At 36.3% G+C, this 19974-nt stretch overlaps 1 protein-coding gene across 7 annotated transcripts in view; it reads left to right on the top strand.

Moving 5' to 3' along the window:
* The window catches only part of DPYD (dihydropyrimidine dehydrogenase), a 349713-nt gene that overhangs the window by 131833 nt on the left and 197906 nt on the right, over positions 1 to 19974 (top strand). The gene's annotated exons all lie outside the window — the stretch shown is intronic.

Here is a 19974-nt window from a genome sequence, read left to right as displayed (position 1 = left end):
TCTTTCATCCATATAAAATGTGTAACATCCTTCAGCTAGGCTGTAGTGAAATGTACTTATGGAGTGGGTTAACAAAACAAGCTGATTTTGTTTTGTACAAAACTGGCATCACGGGTCTGTCTTTTCTCATATACTAGAGAAGTCCTGCGCCTCTCTGCTGTTTGAATCATCACTTGTTTTTAATGTTAGATTAGAATTATTATCCATTTACAATTATTTTGAAGTACAGCTGGACCCATTGCTGCCATATGATAGGCATGTTGAGCAGGCATTGTCTACAGTTGGTATGAGGCTTAATGCTCTTTATTGATCTAGACGTTGCCTAAGTGAACATAATAGGAAACAAGTTGTCCAACTGTTCCTCCTTCCTATTATTGATTACAGAGATGTAATTCTTAGTACAACGACAACTGTTGTTTACCATCTGGTTATGCAGTATAATAAGCTTTGCAGGTCTATTCTGTCGTGTAATGATAGCACAGAGTGTTGTGATTTATGTAATCCTAAATCCTCACATTGTTAGAGAACTTCCATGTATAGAAATTCTGATGTATCATATTTTGATGTAATTGTATACGAGGCAAATGGTGCAACTTATATTTTTTATTGTTTTCATCCATGTCTTTCAAACCACATTGTGAAATTTCACCAATGAGGAATTAATTCATAAGAATTTGTTTTCTGTGAGTCTAGCACTTAGGAAAAAAAATCTCAGTCATTTTTTTAACATCAGCATCATTCCTCTGCATTTCTGACTCAAGCTTAGAATAACAGTTCAGTTTGGTGTCAGCAGAAATGACCACTGAGCACTTCACATAGAATTGGAGTGTTCAGTTTATTTATCTGGGTTTATTTTCTGACCCTAATAAAGCTATGCTAATAAAAATTTTTTTTGGTTAGAAATATATTTATGTATATATATATATATATATATATATATATATATATATATATATATATATATATATATATATACACCTACTGACAACATTTTGCCATACAGATACTAGGTAAAGGGACACAGCCAGAATTTTAATAAACAAGAGAAGGTATCTGAAGCATAATTCTCCTTATAGCATGTGTTCATTGATTGTACTAGGAAACAGAGGGTATAAATGCTAATGGAGGATTATGTGTACCTACAAAATTTTGTTATTGGACACTACCTTGCATTTATGATGCCCTTTCTGTACCCCTTGTCTGCCTGTCATCTGACTTTTGCAGTACTGTGTAAGCCACTGGACTTGTGGCCTTGCATAGCGGTAGTGAGAGAAGGGGAGGGCATGCTGAGGGGTTGTGTATCTGTGGAGTTGAAGTTATTAATGCAATAGAGCATTTATAAGCTCTCAGCAGCAGCCATTTCTCCATAATGAGTCTGAACTGCATTTCTTTTTGTGTTCTTTGTCTACTGAACAAACATATTCAATGAAATACCACATTTGGACATTACTCTGAGTCATAGGGGTAAAATAATTATGGAGCTACTTACATAAAAAGGAAGATTTATTTTTTGTTGTAATTTGCTTCAGAATGAATTTGTGCCTTGATGGAAAAGAAAAATGGTAGTTTTAAATTTTCCCTGTTAGTGGAAAAAATAAATAATGAGTGTGTAAAAGAAAATGAAATCCCTGATAGGATGAGAGTACTGTGTGAGAGGGCTTGTTTGCAGCAATGTGATCTTTGAAGAGCACACCTTTAGTCTTGCAAATAAGATGTAATTTAAGATTTGCTCAGTTGGGATTGTACAAAAGTCTATGTGTGATTCATGAAACAGAAGATCACTTGTAAATCACCAGCTACCTGAGGGCAGGTAGAGTTGCACAGAGAACTTGGAAAACTATTTTTCACACAGTCATGCATCAGGGAAAATCTGTTGCCTGTGGGAATAGTGTGTGGTAGGGAAAGTGCCCTCCACTGTAGGTTCTGTCAATGGTAAAACATAGTGACTGAGGTTTGAGCATTCTAGCGAGTGACCGTATTCAAGAAAAATGGATAGCAAAGGCTTTTTGTGAGAGCTGTTTGGACAGGTGTTAAAAGTGTGCTCTGATCAGTTGTTTGCTGTGTTTCTGACATGAGAGGTGAGCATTCCTAAGTTCACTAAACACAGGTTAACAGACTTATTTGAAATTAATAATAACAAAAGAGTGTGCTTTGCCTCAATCCTTTTCTTACTGAAGCATTGAGGCTACAATGATTTATCTTAAGCGGAAAGATGCTCTCCTCTGCCAGTAGGTTTGGTATATGTAGTCACTGGCTCCAAGTTGAGAAGAATACCTTGTTCTAGACTTGAAAACAATCAGGTGGCCAGTATGTGTCACCAACATTTGACAACCTCTGGGGTCTCAGTGTGAGTCACACCTTACCTCCATCTTACCTTTCCCAATTAGGTTGTGAAGACTGATGTGAAATTTGGGGTTATAAAGGCATATGTTGAGCTAGGAAAGACTAAATCCTAGGAAAATCTTTCATAGTTACCTGGATAAGCAGTAAGGATCCAGCTAGGCAATGGCAATGTAAGAGATACACAATGCTTCTGGTTTTCTCCAGCAGCCACAATTTCAGCTTACAGCTAACATAAGTATTAAGGGATAGTCCACGAATCTCAGCTTCTTACATCAAAATTAATAATAGACAATGGCATGAGTGATAATTTTAAAGGAACAAAAGGTAGCACCTAAACAATAGGAGGAACAATATTCTTGGAGTTACTACTGTATTTTTTTAGTTCTTTTTTTCATTGTCATTTAGGTAGGTGCAATTTCTAAACATAGTCTTATTTCATTTAGCAGTTAAAAATGCCAATTAAGAATTAGACATTAAGAATTATTCATTTAAGTTTTCATCTTAGAATTCCAATTCTCTTCCAGTTACAAAACTTCTGGGTTTGTTACTCACAAACATTAATTAATATGAATTAAGTCTCCCAATTAAACTTTCAAAGTTTTAAAACCAACCTCTAAAAGTAAGCATAGAAAAAAAAATCCTATCCTGTTCTGATTTGGAAGATTACTCAATGTGCTCTGCCTTGAATCAGCTCTGCTTTTTGATAAGGGTTTGTGGAGAATTTGTGACTGAACTGACAGATCATTTTGAAAATTTTGCTTAAAAAAAAATAGTCTTGCATCAGTTGCTGCCTTCTGTAAACACCATAGAGACTCAGGGCAACAGAGAATAAGCATGCTGAGAGCAAAAGGAGAAATCAATGAAGGGATGAGGGGCTTGAGGAGAGAGCACGTGGTCCTCAGAGACAGCAGAGGAAGGCAGCCAAGGGTATCCTGTGGGGAGCAGAGCAGTCTGAACACTTTGTGTTACTGTGTCTCTTCATGGATTTTCAGAGTGGAATATGATTTTTACCAGTAAAAAAATCCAAAACAAAACACGTGTCCATGTCTCTCATGGCTATCAGAGCAAATGCAGAAATACCAGGCTGTTATTAGTCATCCTTCTAGAAGTTCAGCTGCATTCTTTGGAAAACAGGATTCTGTTATTCTTTTAAGACTCCACAAAGCATTTCAAATCCTTTTTGAAAGAGAAAATACATAACAGGTTCTTTATAGAACTATGTAATTGAATATAAATGAATGAACTAAATATTTAAAGGACATTTTTATGTCACATTCAAACGACTACATGGAAATACTCTCACTAGAAACATATTTTCTGCAGACTTTTACAAAATTCTCTAGCCTTATTCTCTAATATTTTATCATAACATAGGTGTTTTATGTAACATTTACACTGTCCTTAGAGAATATCAGATAAAAATATATCCTCAAATAATATTTTATTTGGTAAACTTTTAAGAAAAATCTAAAGCACTCATTCCCAGAAATCGCTTAAATGCTTCAACTTCAGTGTTTGTAGACTTAAACTTGCAGCACTAACTTTCTACTTAACCTCTCATTGAATAATGAAGCTTTGCTTGTTTATTCCTCCATCTTCTGCTGCTGAATTGCTGTGGTTAGTTTTATTGTATATGGGTATTCAGGAGTCTATTAAATGCTGTGAAATGATGGGTTAGGTGAGTGTACCAGGTAAATTTAAGCAGATTGTTGTTTGAATGTATTCTAAATAGTATATTCTGCTTACAAGGGTTAAAACTGTACATCAACCAAAAAGAAAAGAAATTCCTTGTGGAATGAACCTTTGTGGTAATTGCAGTCATTCTTAGTTAATTAACATAACATTCAAACAATGATATAATAAGATCATATAATTGATTGGAGTGAAATTACACACCAAAAAAAAAAAAAAAAAAAGTAAAGTGCAAGCATTAATGTACCTTGTTTTAAAAAAAACTCTGCAAGATTGATTTACTCTCTCTTTCCCAAAAAGTAAGTAATCTCCTCATGCCTGTTATTATCTTCTGATTAACTATGCAGTGCCACCTGGTGTGCAGATGGGAGGACTATTACACATCAAGAGCTCTGTTCACACCCACCCACACAGATATAAACCTACATGGCAAAAAGTGAACAGATGTTCATTTTGCTTGTGCTATAGGAAAAAATTGTACATCGTACTCCTGATTCATAAACTAAATTTGGAGGACATGAAATCTGCATATGGGGCCCATAGGCCCATGGCCAGCACAGACATTTATGGAGGAAATAAGTAATGTTCAAAATAGTTCTCATTTCAGGTTGTGAACAGAGTTTTATTTGCTTGCTTCTCTGGTTTTGGTTTACCTTGTGTTTCTGAGTTTTCTTTTTCTTTTTACCTGCAATTTCACTTACCTCCTCCAAAGGAGGAGTTTAGAAGCAGAGTTTTTTGAAAACATATCCAGGATTTATCTGTTAGTTGGTTGCTTTTCAGAGTTGATTTGTGTTTCTTGGTGTTTGTGATGCTGTGGGAGGCTGTTAGGGCCCTTAGTGAAGAGCTGTTTGTCTCAGTGCTAATGTAACAAGTCATGTAAATGGCAGTGCACCACGGTGAAAGAGCTTTAGGACAGGCGTTGTGCAGCCTTAGGCTCTTAGGATCACCAGCTCCCTTCTTGGAGGGTCTTTGGTATTGTTGTGTATTGTTTTATCATTTCATAAATATTTTGACACTTTACAGGTTATGTAGGTTTTGCTGCAAGGAAGCCAAAGCCTAAAGACAGGCAGATAAACGACTAAGGGAGAAAAATAATACTTTGGAAGGTAGTGCAGGAAAGAATGATGCTGGAAACACAATTAGCTAGATACTCAAAATAAACATGTGCCTGGTGTAGTTTCTGGGTTTATTTCATTGCCCCTTGTATACAAGGGAGATGACTGTTTCAGAATATTGCCAAAAAGTGATTTTCACCAAGGCTTTTAAATGGTGACAACAGTAGTCTTTTAAGCACTGGTATCCATATACAGCTGAAGATTTTAAAGGTTAAAGAACCAGGTGAAACACTTGAAATTATAGTTTATTGTTGCAAGCCAACATATTCAAATTCATGTATCTGCAAAAAGCTGTGAACCATTGGTATTAGAAATAATATTAATTAGAGAATGAAATAATTGAGATAAGTCATGAAGCCAGAGTACTTTGAAGAATTTGAAGGGCAGCAGTGGTGAAGAGCAGTGGCAGGATCTGGGCAAAGCTAATTCAAAATATTTCATAATTGCCTTACAGCACCTAGACTAATGTCAAAATTAAATTTTAAAAATGTTTTTAAAATAAATATTCCATGAGAAGGCCAGTAATAGATGTGTTTGCACTTTTTAGAAAACAGAATCCAAACTTCACACTGCAAATGCCTGAAGTGAAGTCCCAAGGAGGAAGGTCTGCACAAGTCTGTGCAGTCAAATATAGGAGTTCTTTCTAATCTGCCTCCTGGAGAGCCTTAGCTCATGGCTCACAGCTTGGAGAATAAATGCCTCCTTCTTTAACACTGCATTTCTTGTTTCATATCCCATGTGAATAATATTCTAAATGAATTATACAATCAACTGGTTGTATGAACAAAACTTGTTAACTTTTATTTTGTCTTCTACTACTCTTTAATCTAAAAAGCATTCTTATTAAAAACCAAATACATTGAAAAAGGAACTCTGTGAAGAACCTGTTCTAACATGCTATAGCAGCTATTGAACTTGCTATTATTTCTGATGCAGCATCTTTCCTGGAGACCAACCATGTACATCAATTCAAGAATTTTTATTATGCTTGAGGCATTTTTTTTCTACTGTTGGCATTTGTTGTAAGCTGTTATTTGAGCTCTTTAGTCCTTGGTACTGCTCTGGATATTGGTGGAATATTCCTATGTATACATTGGAAGCACTAGGCAGTTGAAAGTTTTTAGGGCTAAGATTCACAAAACAGCTTATAGTTATGCTATATGTTAATAGTCTTAGGACACTTTCACAAAAATACTAATAATCTGCCCTTGGGCATCCTCATGATATTCACTTGTAAATTACACAGATTTTTCTGCTTTTACTTACTTATCTTTCCTACCAAAACACAACTTACCATAACAATCTCTCCTATGTATGTTTTACAAAACACTCTCCTATCTTTTTCCAAGCTGGACAGTCTGCTTGAAGAACTGATCATCTAAATATAGCAAAATTAATTTGATTCGTCATTGAATATGACAAAATTAGTTTGATTCTTACTGTTTTAAGAGTTGTTAATTTTTTTGTATTTAGCAGATTATGTAATCTAACATTATTTAGCGCTTTTTAAAATTCAAGCATATATTTTTAAGCATTTTTATGTTTGAGGTGTATAAAAGAAGAAAAAATGGTGAATGTTATATTTTCCTATTTTGATGTTACTCACTTGAATGCTTTACACCTAAAGACAAGAGCTATGCTTGCCTGTTGTTTACAAAAGTTCACTCCATGACTCAGTTACTTTTATCTTTTAGATGTACAAATATTAATTATGCTGCCATTTTTTACTTCCACATTGATATTCAGACACAGAATGAACAATCTCCTAAAATGCAGTTTGTGAATTGATCCATATAATTTACTTACTCTCCTTTTTTTTGTAAGAAAAGTGTATGTGGATTTAATGCGATCAGACACTTTTTGAAACATTACTCTACCTACTGTAGGAGGACTGCCATAATACAAAATCTAAATAAGATCTTTAGAAGTTTCCTCCATCGTATTTGCAAAAGATAAAAGCCTGATTAAAAACAAGGCTTGTTGCATTTATTTTTTTGTTTTAAAAGATTATACACAAATAGAGTACCACAATCTCACTTAGTGCCAATTATTGGTGAGAAGATGACAAGAAGTTTTTTGTGTTAATGAATAAAGTGTTAAGCAGTCTTCTTGCCTTATTTATGTCTCAGAAATATAGTGTTCCTGAATCCATATTCCTTCCACTGCCCACTCAACAATGTATCCCCTTGTTGAATTGAATTGGCAAAGTTAAGACAAAACTGGATTTGTGCTGTGGATTTGTAGTACATGCTGAAAGAATTTTAGACATTGCTTTAGGAGATCTTGCTCTGCCACTTCTACTTCATGAGAGTGTTGCCTTGGAAGCCACTGCTGGGCATGGGCAGGGCTCAGGGCTTCCATATGACCCAGGAGGCTTCTGCTTCTCAGTCCTCTGCGTCCCTTTTCATCATTGCTTGGTAGTCAGGCCTTCCTTGAGGAGCAGTTTGATACAGTGAAAGGCAGTTACCTCATTTTAGGGGAAGGCCCTGGCAGTCCCTGAGGCCAGTTTTGGTTCTTCATGGTTCTTCATTTACCTTGGAGCACACGTGCTGGTGATTCTGTTTCTGGATGGGATTCACAGTCTGAGGGCCTTCTGAGTCCTGTAATGTGTGCAGTGTGCGCCCACGGGAATCCCTCACTCCCCGCTTCCAAGTCAACACATTAATTGGAAGACTTTCCTCTCCCAGAAGCATTTCTAAGCGAACTGTCCAATGAAGTGGCCTCGATTGTCACGGGAAGGCGCATCCCCTGCCCTTCGTTAGTTTTAATGCCATGGGCGGTTTTAAAGGGAGCAAATAATCTGAGAAGAAAATTCTACGTGTGCACTATAACAAAAATCTTTAACTAAGCTATATAAATGTTTGTGCTGCTGTGTCTCTGCTTTTGCATTTATGCTGGTTGTTCTGGCTTATGAACCACTTGCTATGGTCACGATACTTTAAATTCTAATCTAGACTTTTTTAGTGTTCTAATCTATACTTTTCAGATAGGCTCCTAATATTACTTTTAGTATGAAATTTAAAATAATTATGCAAATGCATATATTTATGAATAAAAAATTAAAGGCTAAGAGGCATACAAATATTTCTGAGTTTGTGATATGTTGGTGTGTTCTATAGATTTGAGATCAACTTTGTCATTCCTTGTGCATAAAGTCACATAGATAGTCTTCTCTGTACATTTTATAGTATCAAAACATTAAAAATTTGACACTTGGTGACATAGAGTAATTAAGATTGACTTTTTCTGCTGTTAGTTTTCAGCGTGTTAATGCTAAATTTACTGTAATTTTTTTAAATAAAAATTGCTTATAAGACTAAAATGCAGAAATAAACACACAAAGTACTTTGAGTGTTTGGATAATGGTAATACAAATTACATCTTTATCTAACAGAGAAAATTATTTTCCAAAGGCTGTCCTCGATACTCTTTTTTTGAAATCCTTGGGATATTGTTTGTTAATTTGTGCTAAAAAAGGTACTGAGCTCAATATGAACCATTAGAGAAGGTGCAAATGCATTCAATAGCTAGTGTGATAACTCAGTATTCTCTCAAATGATCTTTGGTGATCATTTTCATAGGAAGAAAAGGGAAGAATTATAATAATTTAAAGATCAACAGATTTCAGCCAATTAATCTGTAATGTTAATATTGTCATTGTATTGAAACTTGCAGTGTATTACTGCATTTCTAAGAGTTGTCAAGGTTTTTTTGTTACTGTTCCATTGATCTAATAGGAGATGGTGTAACTCACTTCAGATTTCATAGGATTATTTTTGTTAGAAATGTTTCTTTGTTTATTTGTGGCTATTGATAATAGATGTGTATTTGGGTGTGATGCATGTGTTTAAACAGATCCTAACACTTCAGTACATACTAGAATGTCAGTACCTGATTGTTATTTAAATTGAAATTTGATTATTAAGCATTGTTAAATATAATTTTGAAATAATACAATATTTATAGCTTTTTCACTAATACTTTGGATTTTTAAAATGCGAACAGGACTATCTTCCAAAGGAAACAGTTATTCTAATTTTATAGATAGCCTGTTGCTTAGTAGTTAGACATTGGAAATATCACAGTTCATTATTTCAATATCTGAGTGACTTAGACATTATTGCATTTCAGTTTCTTGGTAAACACAGGCTTGATGCTTCTATTATGGCCCAGCACAAATCTTTTGTAGGTGAAAAATGATGGCCAAATTTTTATCTGTGAGAAATTTATGACCCTGAGATCAGTTCAGTTGGTCGGAGCATGGTGGTAATGTCACCAAGTTTGTGGCTTCAAGCCCTTCATGGGTCATTCATTAAGAGTTGGACTTGATGATTCTTGTGGGTTCCTTCCACCTCAGCGTATTCTGTCATCTGGAAATATTTGTTTTGTTAAACTTCACCAAGTTAGATAGGAGTCTCTCCAAAAAAAAAAAAAATGTTCTCAAAAAGACTTTACATACTTGAGTGACCACATAGCCTCTTTTTACATTTTTTTATTGCTTGTCTCCTTACACTCAAAGTTTGAGTTCTTGATTGTATGAAGTCTCTTGCAGAAAGAAATTTGCAGTTAGAGAAGACAGAGTGACCATTCTGTGCATGAAGCATAATGTACTTGATTGTGGTCTCTGTACTAATCACTGGAGTAAAGTTCTTGCCCATTTTCTTTCTGTAGTAGCTGCTTGATAAAAAAGCTTGGTGGAAATTTGCATTAAAAAAAAATTCCTTCCTGCAGTAGACAGAATCTGAAGAAATCACCCCTAATTGCTACAACCTATGTCTTTGTGCACAGCTTTTTCTGGAAATCCCAACAAAACTAAGTAAAGAAAATTCTGAAATGTTAGCACTCTTTAAATTGTAGGGACATAAGAGTCTTAATACAACCTCTACATTGACAAGTTGGTTTCTTATTTTTCAGATGCAAATATGGGCCTTTGCATGTGCTGAATGTGCCCTTTATTGTATTGAGGCATAGAAATCACACATTGCAGCTCAGTCACTTCTGTAGACCTGCCAAGAACGGAATATGTTTATCCAGCTTTGGAGGGTGAATAATCCTAGATACAAGTGTACTGTTCAATGTTCTTTCAGAAAGATGTAGAATATGCAAACAAAATGTTTAGTTAAAGGAGAGTTGAGTGAATTGCTGCTGTGGCAGGAGATGGTAGTAGTTTTTCACCTGAAGCAAGCTCATTGCCTTTAATTTTTCACTTGGTTAATAACAAAAATATGTATCATGTACAGCACAATAGATCACTGGAAGGAAGCCTTGTGGTGTGGTGATCTGCTGAGGGTGAGACTTGGGCTCTGGCTATTGTCATCCTGACTGAGTTCATTCTTCTCTAAACTCATGTTGGAAGATTGAAATGTAGCACTGAAAGGACTGTGAAAGTGCTCAGTACTGTAAAATGCTGTGGGGAAGCCATACTGTGTTCCTGCTGGCAAATGTACAGGCTGTTTCTCAAAGCTACAGAAATGTTCATCCCTAAGCACTTGCAGTTGTGTGGCTTACCCAATTTCATTTCTATTCTAGCATTTTGAAAAAGATGTGTAACAGCCAATAGAGCAGATGAAATAATTCAAATTTTATTTGGCATTATTGGTATGAATCCAGCAATATATCAATGATCACAAGGAAGTTGAAATTTTCTATCAGAACTTCTTACTCGCATTGAAACATTTTCTTTAGATTTTTCCCACCAGGATTATGCTGGTAAGGGTGTATTGAATCTTACATACTGTTGTCTGAAATGAAATTTTAATAATTTATCGAAAATGAAATGTATCTCGCATAGTGCCTAATATATATTTATTTCAACCTTTCAGATATGAAATTATCTAGACCAGAAATAGTTTGCTTACATGGTTATATTTTACTTAGATGTTGGAAAAGAGCTTTGAAGACTGATTGCATTTGTGTTGCCAATTTGAAGAGCTGCCTGACTTTGTTTCCTTTGGTTCTTAAAGAAAAAATGCTTGTGCTTGTATAACACCCCTTCTAAAATTCCATGTAGTAGGATCTGCCATGCAGTAGGTGTTTCTAATAAGCATTCAGTAGTAGAAGGGTCAGGGACTAACCAGTGAATAAAAGTCAAAACTCAAAATGAGGTGCCTTTCCTGTTTAGCACTGGGCAGTGATAGATACTGATAATGTTTGATTAATGAGCAGCCGACTTGCACTGGGTGAAAACATCTGTAAGAAATGATTTATTATTTCAAAGGTATTGGAAGCTTACTGTATCTTGTAGATTCAACTGTGTGTGCCTGAATAAAATAAATGAGATGCAACATGTGAAAAATGAAAACACATTACTTGTAAAGGATATGTCACAAGCAGGGTATTTTTGTTCAAGTACACTTTGTCACTTTGGGGATTTTTAATGTTGGTCTGAATACAAATCATTTAACTGGCTCATAAAATCAACCTAGTTGGAATTCTAGCATCTATCATTGAGACAGAAATGAGGGTTAAACTTAATATGCTGGAACATTCCTTAAAGTTTTGCATTTGGCATCATACACAGCTGTTGCAACTGTACATGTAAACAGAAAGAGTTCTCCTAGCAATGTCATAGGAGTGAAAAAAATGTAATGATACCATTTTAACATTAAAATTAGGAAAGTTAATTATTAATTATTCTTAAATATTAGGAAAATTAATTAAAAGTTAGTGTCATTGACAGTGGTAAAATTTCCTGTAAATTTGTCTATGAACCAATGTCTGATTCTCTTCTCCCTACTCAAGCTGTGTTTGAAAATGAACAATGACTTGTAGATGGAGATTCTACTTCTGTGTACTTGCAATTTAGTCCTATAGTTGCTGGGTAGTTCTTTAGCCTGCCTTTGGTTTATAAAGTGACCTTTTTCAGTGCTACGTGTCAGTGGCTGTTGATCCGGTGTCAGGTCCCTGGGTTCTGTGCAGAGCTGCCATGGAGCTGGGAGCACAGAGAGCTAATGATGGTGCAGACTCACCTCCATCAAACTGCACTGTGTGTTCAGACAAGCTGGAGTGCCCTGACTAGGATTAGAGAAAACTGCCTTTTCTCTAGTTTTGGAAATAGAAAAGGTGGGACAGTGGAAATGTATTCCACTCTCCAAATTTCCCCTCTTTTGCTGGGTCAGTGACTGTGAAAAACTTCTTGGTAATAGGTAATTTTTGTAAATCGTGATATATGCTGTTTCATAAATCTACACCTATTATGTGGATATACCTTATCCATTTTCTTACTTTTCTGTTCTAATTCAGTGGACAGCTAACCTATTTTTCTTCTTGGGATTAATCACTGATTATTTATATGTGTACAAATGCTAGTCAAAAAAAATACATGTTTCTATGCTGTGCAAAAAAAAGTATAACCTGATAAAGGTCTTAATAAAGGTGTGCCAACTTTTGGTAAAATTGGATAATACACTGAAATGTCCCTTGAACCTAAATTCACACTGATTTGTGTATGTAAGTTAGTACTGAATAGCAAAAGCCATATTTAGTTCCCTAGGGTCAAAATTGTTTATCAGAAATTTTGTTTAAGATCTTTTTTTGGTAGATTCTATTCATAGCATTTGATCTGTTCTTCATATTGTTTTGGTCTTACAGGGTCTGATATATGGGAGTTAACTAGTAGAAAAAAAATCATCTTTATCTTCAATTCTTTTTCATATTATATCTGAAATAGAAAGAAAAGGAAATTATCTTGTCCTTGGACTGTGCCTCCAGCCAGTGCTTTAGAGTCTTTAAGTAACATCTTATTCATGGAGAGGTTGGTTCATCCTCTCATCAGACCCTAGAAGTCACTTTTCTAAGACATACTAGACAGTTAAAGCTATTATGGAAGTGGAGGGCATCAGGTTTTACTGTCATTGGATTTCATAAAACAGAGCTCCAGCAGTGACAGCTCCCTCTCTTTAATGTGGAAGCCACAAATTTACTACATGAAAGGAGTGACCTTTCAACCTACGGACTGAGTAGAGTTAGAGCAGCTTGCCAACTATGAGGTCTTGGTAGCATCTCTGCAGCAGGTGCTAGCCTAGAGAACATATGGATCAACAGCTGGATACTATCTCCTCTGAGCACTCTCAGGATCCTGACCCATTCGTATTTATGGAGGGAGAGGGGGAAAAAGCCCCAGCATCCAAACCAATCAAACCCAAAGAAGTAGGTAACTAAAATTTATAGTGATGCTACATGGATGTTACAATAATTTAGTCTAGAAGCCAGATTGAAACTTCAGAAGCAAAAGCTGTCAAAAACATTGTTAATGTGATAATTTCTGCACTGAAAAATCTGGATCCTTATTCTTTGGTCAGGCAGCTAAGTCTATAAGCAGTGAAGCATAGAAGAGGTCAGATCTGCTGCAGGCTTATTTGCAGGCTTCTTTTGTAAAAAGTATGCAAAAAGCCAAGGATGATATATCCCCCTTTCCTTATTGTCCACCAATTTCACAAGAAAATCATACTACACCGATAGTTAATACATCTTTCAATGTCCTTTTTTGCTGATTCGTTTAGTGATTATTGCAGCTTCTGAATTAAACTGCCTCACTGTGTTGCAGATGACTACTAAAATCCCACTGAATTAAGGTTATGATTAAGGACAGAACTGTTTAATGCAGTCAGATTTTTGCATGCAACATGTTCTATTTTTTAAAATTTTTTTTTCTTTAATATCTTTGTAAAAAATGCACAGTGAAATCTGTATTTGATCTGTATTATTACACATTTAATTAATTAGTATTTACAGCAAGTTTGATGCCTGGCCCTTTGCATATATGCAGAAATGGAAAATAAAAAACCTTCTAATGATATTGCCTTGCAGTTCTGAGCAGGAACCACACAAAATACACTATCACCGATCTCAGGAGTGCCAGAACTATGCTGCTACTACTTCTTGGCATGTCACCTTTTCTAAGCACTAAATACAACTATTTGATCATTCCCATTTTGTGGCAGAGACTTTTTCTTAAAGGCACAAGGTAACTTCTTCAATGGTTGTGGAATAGGCAAGCAAAAAGCAAGACAATTCAAAGTAGAAAGGTCAAGTTTATTCTCCAGTTGTAAGTCTGGAAATTCAGTCTTCATTGCTAAGACTCTCCAGACAATAAAATTTTCCTAAGACTGACTTCAGGTTAGGTGGCCTAGAAGATGAAGAAGAATAGGAAAAGAGAAGCCTGGTTTAAGCAGGTTTATGTTTGCTTGATATAACTAGCAGACCAAAGAATCATTTAACATCCTCTCTCTCCAGTTTGTCAGAATTCAGTTTAAAAAATGGATTAATTTTCCTCATGTGTGTATGCATCTGTGGACATCTCGGAAAAGGACTCTGTCAAGGGTTGGTCCAGCTGCTGTTTCAGTTGCAGCAGTGCATAAGGGGAAGGAGCAGTGTCACATATAGGTAAGGACTTGAATCCATGATTTAAGTTCCATGTGTTTTGCATAGAACAGTCAGTCCAGCTCACTAGACAAGGCAGGTTTCTTGGTACATACTAAAATCACTTGGGAAATCTGTGGTTGAACATATTGGAGCTATTTCTCATACTTTAGAATGGTAGGGCCTCGTTGCATAACAAATGCTTTGAGGTCAAAGGAAGAATTTTATACAAGGGCAAAAAAGTATTCCTAAATTTTAAAATTATTTTTCACTATTTAAAAAAAAATGTTCATAAACTGATTAATATGTCTAAAAATGTGTTATTAGGATTTTTTGGTGCCTCTTGAAGATTCTGCCACTGTAGAATCTATATATGTGTTTTATTGGCATTTTAAAATTTGAAAACAGATTCAGGTCTTAGTGCTTCAAATGTGCATGGAAATGAGTGAGTAAATGTAAGGATCCCTCCTTAACTCAGGAGTTATTCACAAAGTAGTATTCACAGATGTTGAAATACATTTTGCAGTCATCTTTGTTGGGTGTATTACATCCCAGAGAAATGCAAAAGTCCTCGAGCCACTGTTATTTTGAAAAGTCACTGATTTGGGGTCCTTCAGCTGTCATTGTTTTCCAGTGCAGTGAGACTTTGATAGTAAACTGCCATGCACAAGAATTATAAACTAATGCTGCAAGATAAAGTTCATTCTGCCATTGTGTGCTTTTAAAATCCTGTGCTATTTTTGCCCATGTTCTTCAGCTGGGATGGAAGTGTATCTGTAACAGTATGACTAATTACCTTTACATGCATTTATCACTAAATAAACTTCACACAAGACAGCAAGATTGTTTACTTAAGCAGTATAATACAGGGAATGGAAGATAGCTCTAGAACATAGGATTACATTGCCAGAATGGCACTATTTATTAAGCTATGATAACGCTAATGTTCCTTTTTGATGTATAGCATGTGTGACTTCAGCTGAACTTGTAGAGAGCCTTAAGGATGTTTCATTGAACATTTAGTATGGCAGCAAGCCAGAATACATTTAGCCTAAACCCAGATGACAGGTTGGTAATGAGGTAGTGATTGATGACCACTGCTTCCATATGAAATCCTGCTTGATATGCTAGGGGGGAAATGCATTGCTAGCTCTTTTTATTTCTTTTTATTCCCTCTGTATTAGTTATTCTTACTATGGAGGAGTAGCATTGGCTGCTGGTTATTCAATTCTGGTTTCACTTTTGGATGAGAATTGAGCACTCAGCTGAGACTGCAGAAGCACAGCCTGATGCTACATTTATATGTATTTCAAATCCTAATTTCAGTGGATTTTTATTGTCAAAAACAACTGCAATTATATCACTTATGAAGCAGCCTATAATAAAACCTGCCTCTGTAATTTTACAAGTCTTTATTCACTTTCTGTGCCATCTAAATGGCATTGCTTTCCCTTCTGATATAAAAAGAGAAACTTGGCCCAAGGGTTGTAACACATGGGTCAGGCAAACAACCTAAACAAAAGACTGCTGATTATTTTGCCCAGTCCTTGTTGAATGCTTCTGTGTAAAGGTACTTCACTCATTATTTAGATGAGGGGCAAGTTGGTTCCGTGCACTAAGGAGGGTATTTAAGCCATGTCCTTCAGCCAGATTCCAGACTGATGCCAGGATTAGCAAGTAAGGGTTAGGAGGAGGCAGCAGAGGCCTGTAGGGGTTATATCCATAGCTGTACCCAGTCAGACAGGGTGGATATTAGATGTCCCCAAAGCTGGAGGATAACTAATGAGATCACATTAAGGCCTGGTTAGAAATCACCCAGGGATGCAGCAAAGGGCACTAGGGCAGCATAAATATCTAATGTCAAAAGAGACTCATTATTAGCGTTTTCCCAGGCAGAAGTGACTTTTGGTCAGGAAGGGGTGAAGAAGCTTGTCACCCTAACCCAAGTGACATTGCGCTTCCTCAGAGCAAATGTATGAGCAACAGAAATGGGATCAGTAGTAAGGAGGTTGTGAAGCAGGGCTCAGGCAGTTTCTTCTCTTTCTGCTTCCAGAGATGTAGGGGAAGTTTTCATGCCCTCTGGAGACAAAATGACTGACTTTTCAATAAGGAATGAATGCAATATTAGAATGGCAGATTTGTGGGGTGAACATGCATTGGACCCAAATGAGGGAGTGAGGCCAGGAGCGTGCAAAGTAAGAGCTAAAGTAATCAGAAATGCCTCTTGGTGAAAGAGAGGGTTCTTGTGGAAGTGCAGTAGTCTACAGACACAAAGGAAAGGGATAAAGGAGAAAGGACGGCCACAGCACAGGGCTGGATTCAGATATGCAGAAGAGAAGTTTATCTCTGTGTGCACAAATGGAAAATGAGTATGTCAGGAACCATCATGTGGTCTGTCTAGGTCATTTAGCTTCCACAAAACTAACATTGTTTTTCTTACTGAATCATACCCCTCTGATGTTTTCATTCTTGTTGTAGCTTTTGCTTTTACACTTGCAATCTTTTTTGCAAACTTCTGTTTATTGCATAATAAGCTTTTTGAAGACCACTGGTCTTCTTTTTCTGTTTGGAAGCTACCCATATCCCACATGTTCAGTACCAGAAATTAATACCTTTTAACTTAGATATGTATTTCATTTGAACTTTCCATTCATTTGGCACTTCCATTGCCTAAATTCCTGTTTATTGCTGTAGCATCCCCAGGCAGGCATCCTGTGAGCTGCAGCATTTGGCAATTCAAGTTTGAGATAAAAAACCACTTTCTTTTGGATGTTTTGAGTGAGTTTGTCAAATGTTCACACCCGTTAACTGTCCTTAATTGAGACAACCACGTTTTGTTGTTCACTGACCAGTGACAAGATGGAGCAGGTCCATTGATTTTTACCCTATTCCTCAAAAGACCTTAGTTTTAACAAGTAGTGGCAAGTGAGGACATAGTCTTTCAGTGGAGATTAATGGCCATATGGTGTTGTTGCTTATACACTGGAAAGCTTAGTTATTTACTGTAAAATCTGACTCAAAATTCTATACGCAAATCAGAAACTCCTACTTGGTTTGTTTCCATAACAACACACAAAACAACATCAATCACTTATAGTAGAGCGCCACACTCCATAATTAGGGATGCAGTTTTAAGAAGTGTGGGAGGAGTTCTGTAAAGTGTTTTTATGTTAAAAACAACATTAAGCCTTGTTCTCAAAAGCTTATGCACAAACTTCACTTAACAGAATGTAATTAATTCCATTGGCATTTATGGTATGTCTCCACAGCTCTGATGCAGTGTCTGGAGTGACTACGCATGCCCTGCTCTATCGTGTCTGAATGACTGGAATATGAGCAAGGCTTCCTTGAAGGCAAGCTTGCCTTCTGTATAGGGAGCAAACGTGGAGTTTACCCCAACAGACAGTCAGTCAGCTGACCACTTTACCCTACCAGGCATGGATTTCAGTATGAGAGTAAATGCTTGCAGTACGACAACCTGTAATATTGGAGAAAAGTGACAGCAAGAAAAAACTGCTTAAAGCACTTTATGTAGGAAAAATATTACAAAATTTGCTGTGTATCTTTTAAATGTAGAATTTAAGCCAAAAGGGTATCTACCATATATGGTATTTTCCACTGGTATCAGGAGTATTCATACCTGACATGGTGGAGAGTACTCTCTATGCTGTCTTCACTATCACAGTCAAGGACGGATACTGCCATATAAAGCTGTTACAACAACATGACACCTTCAGTGAGGCAGTCCCACAACCCCACTGATGCCTTGCAGTAATTTACAGATTGTATCAGTTTGAAATAATCAAATGAAAATTATTACTTCTCCACTCTACTTACTACTTGGCTAAAAAATGTGGAGAGTTGTGTGTAATTGGATTTTTTTTGTGTTGTTTGTTAGTGTTTGGGGGGCTTTTGCTGATTTTTTAAAAATACACATTATCTATATTTTAAAGAACAAACAAAATATGCTTTAAGTTCTCCTGGCATTTTTGAGGCAATAACTAAAACATTTTCTCTAAAGCATCTTGTAGCTGACAAATCCCTGGGCCCTTAGGCAAGCTGTGTTTGAGTCTTGTTGCTTTCAGCTGCTCCAGAGACAACACGTGGTGTGTGCATAGGAAGGAAAGGCTGAAGGGGAAAACCCTGAATAAAATGAGGGACAGTTAAAAAAAAAGCAGATAAATGGGAGAGAAGACAATAGCAGAGAAATGGGAGACAAGAATTTGTATAATGAAATGGAACTGAAAAAAATTAAGGAAATAAAAAGAAAGAAAAGGTAGATAGAATACATAAACTGGATAAAAAAAAGGCAAATAGGGGAAATAAAAGTGGAAAGACATTAGATTATCCATAAAGATGATAAAATGGGAAGGATTAAAATAAAATAGAAGCTCATATAGTTGTTCTGGCCACATTTTCAATAGTTTTCTTCCTTTGATAACCTAGATGTCAGCTTTCTCTTTAAAGAAAAAGAGTGGCTGAATGGAGTAAATGTTTTACTGAGTTTTGATCCTTTCTGTCATAAAATATTAATTGTCATGTATACCAAATAAGTAAGATCTAAAAGTTAAAAAAAAAAGTATTTGCATGAAAACCTCTCCTGACTGATCGGCTGTAGTAAGTTCAAAGATGGGGAAATGTGTATATTCTGAGGAATTCTACACCAGTTTTGATTGTTTCTTATTGACCTCAAAGAATAAGCATATTGTTATATCAGTGGATATATTATGGGATTTAAAAAAACCTCATAATTAAATCACAGCTAAGGTTGCTAGGTGACAAGTAAGAGAAGCTATATAATTAGACATGTCCCCCCAAAAAAAAATCAAACAGTGGAAAGTAGTAATCCTAAAGGAAGGTTGCCATTGTCTGTAATGACACCAAATGACCATCTCATTCAAATGTGCACTTCATTAAAGAGTCACCTCCTGCTTGGCTTCTGCAGCTGAGGTCTCACTACTCTGTGTGGAGTCGGTGGAAACAGGGAGACTTTTAATTAAGTGTGACTTTTGATTTGCTCTCAGAATATCCCTTTGACAGCATATTATTCCTTGGTTTTTAATATTAGCAATCACATGTTTTTCCCAAAGACAAAGGTAGTAGCTGCCCACTGATATGTGTGAGTCTTTCTACCTTTGTCAAACCTGTACAGGCTACTGGCAAAATAGCTATGATGTGACACAGTCTGTAGATGTAATCCATCTCCTTAAAGCAAGGAAGGAAATTAGTTGTAAAAACAAGCATTTTACAATAATTAATAGATGTTGGGTTCTCGATTCCTGTCTCTAGTAACTGGGGAGCTCTCCCAGGCCACCAGGCCTTTCAAAGACCATAGAGAGTGGCCTTTCAAGGACGTTGCTCCCATCTCTCATCACCATGGATGATTCCTGTGTGGGGCACGGGTGGTCTGGGTTCCTCCAGCACTCCAGTTACAAACAGGATAAGTCTGCATGCTTCCCACACT

Source organism: Lonchura striata, chromosome 8 (assembly GCF_050655825.1).
Source record: "Lonchura striata isolate lonStrDom1 chromosome 8, ASM5065582v1, whole genome shotgun sequence".
Lineage (NCBI taxonomy): Eukaryota > Metazoa > Chordata > Aves > Passeriformes > Estrildidae > Lonchura > Lonchura striata.
This window is presented reverse-complemented; position numbering and strand designations above follow the sequence as displayed.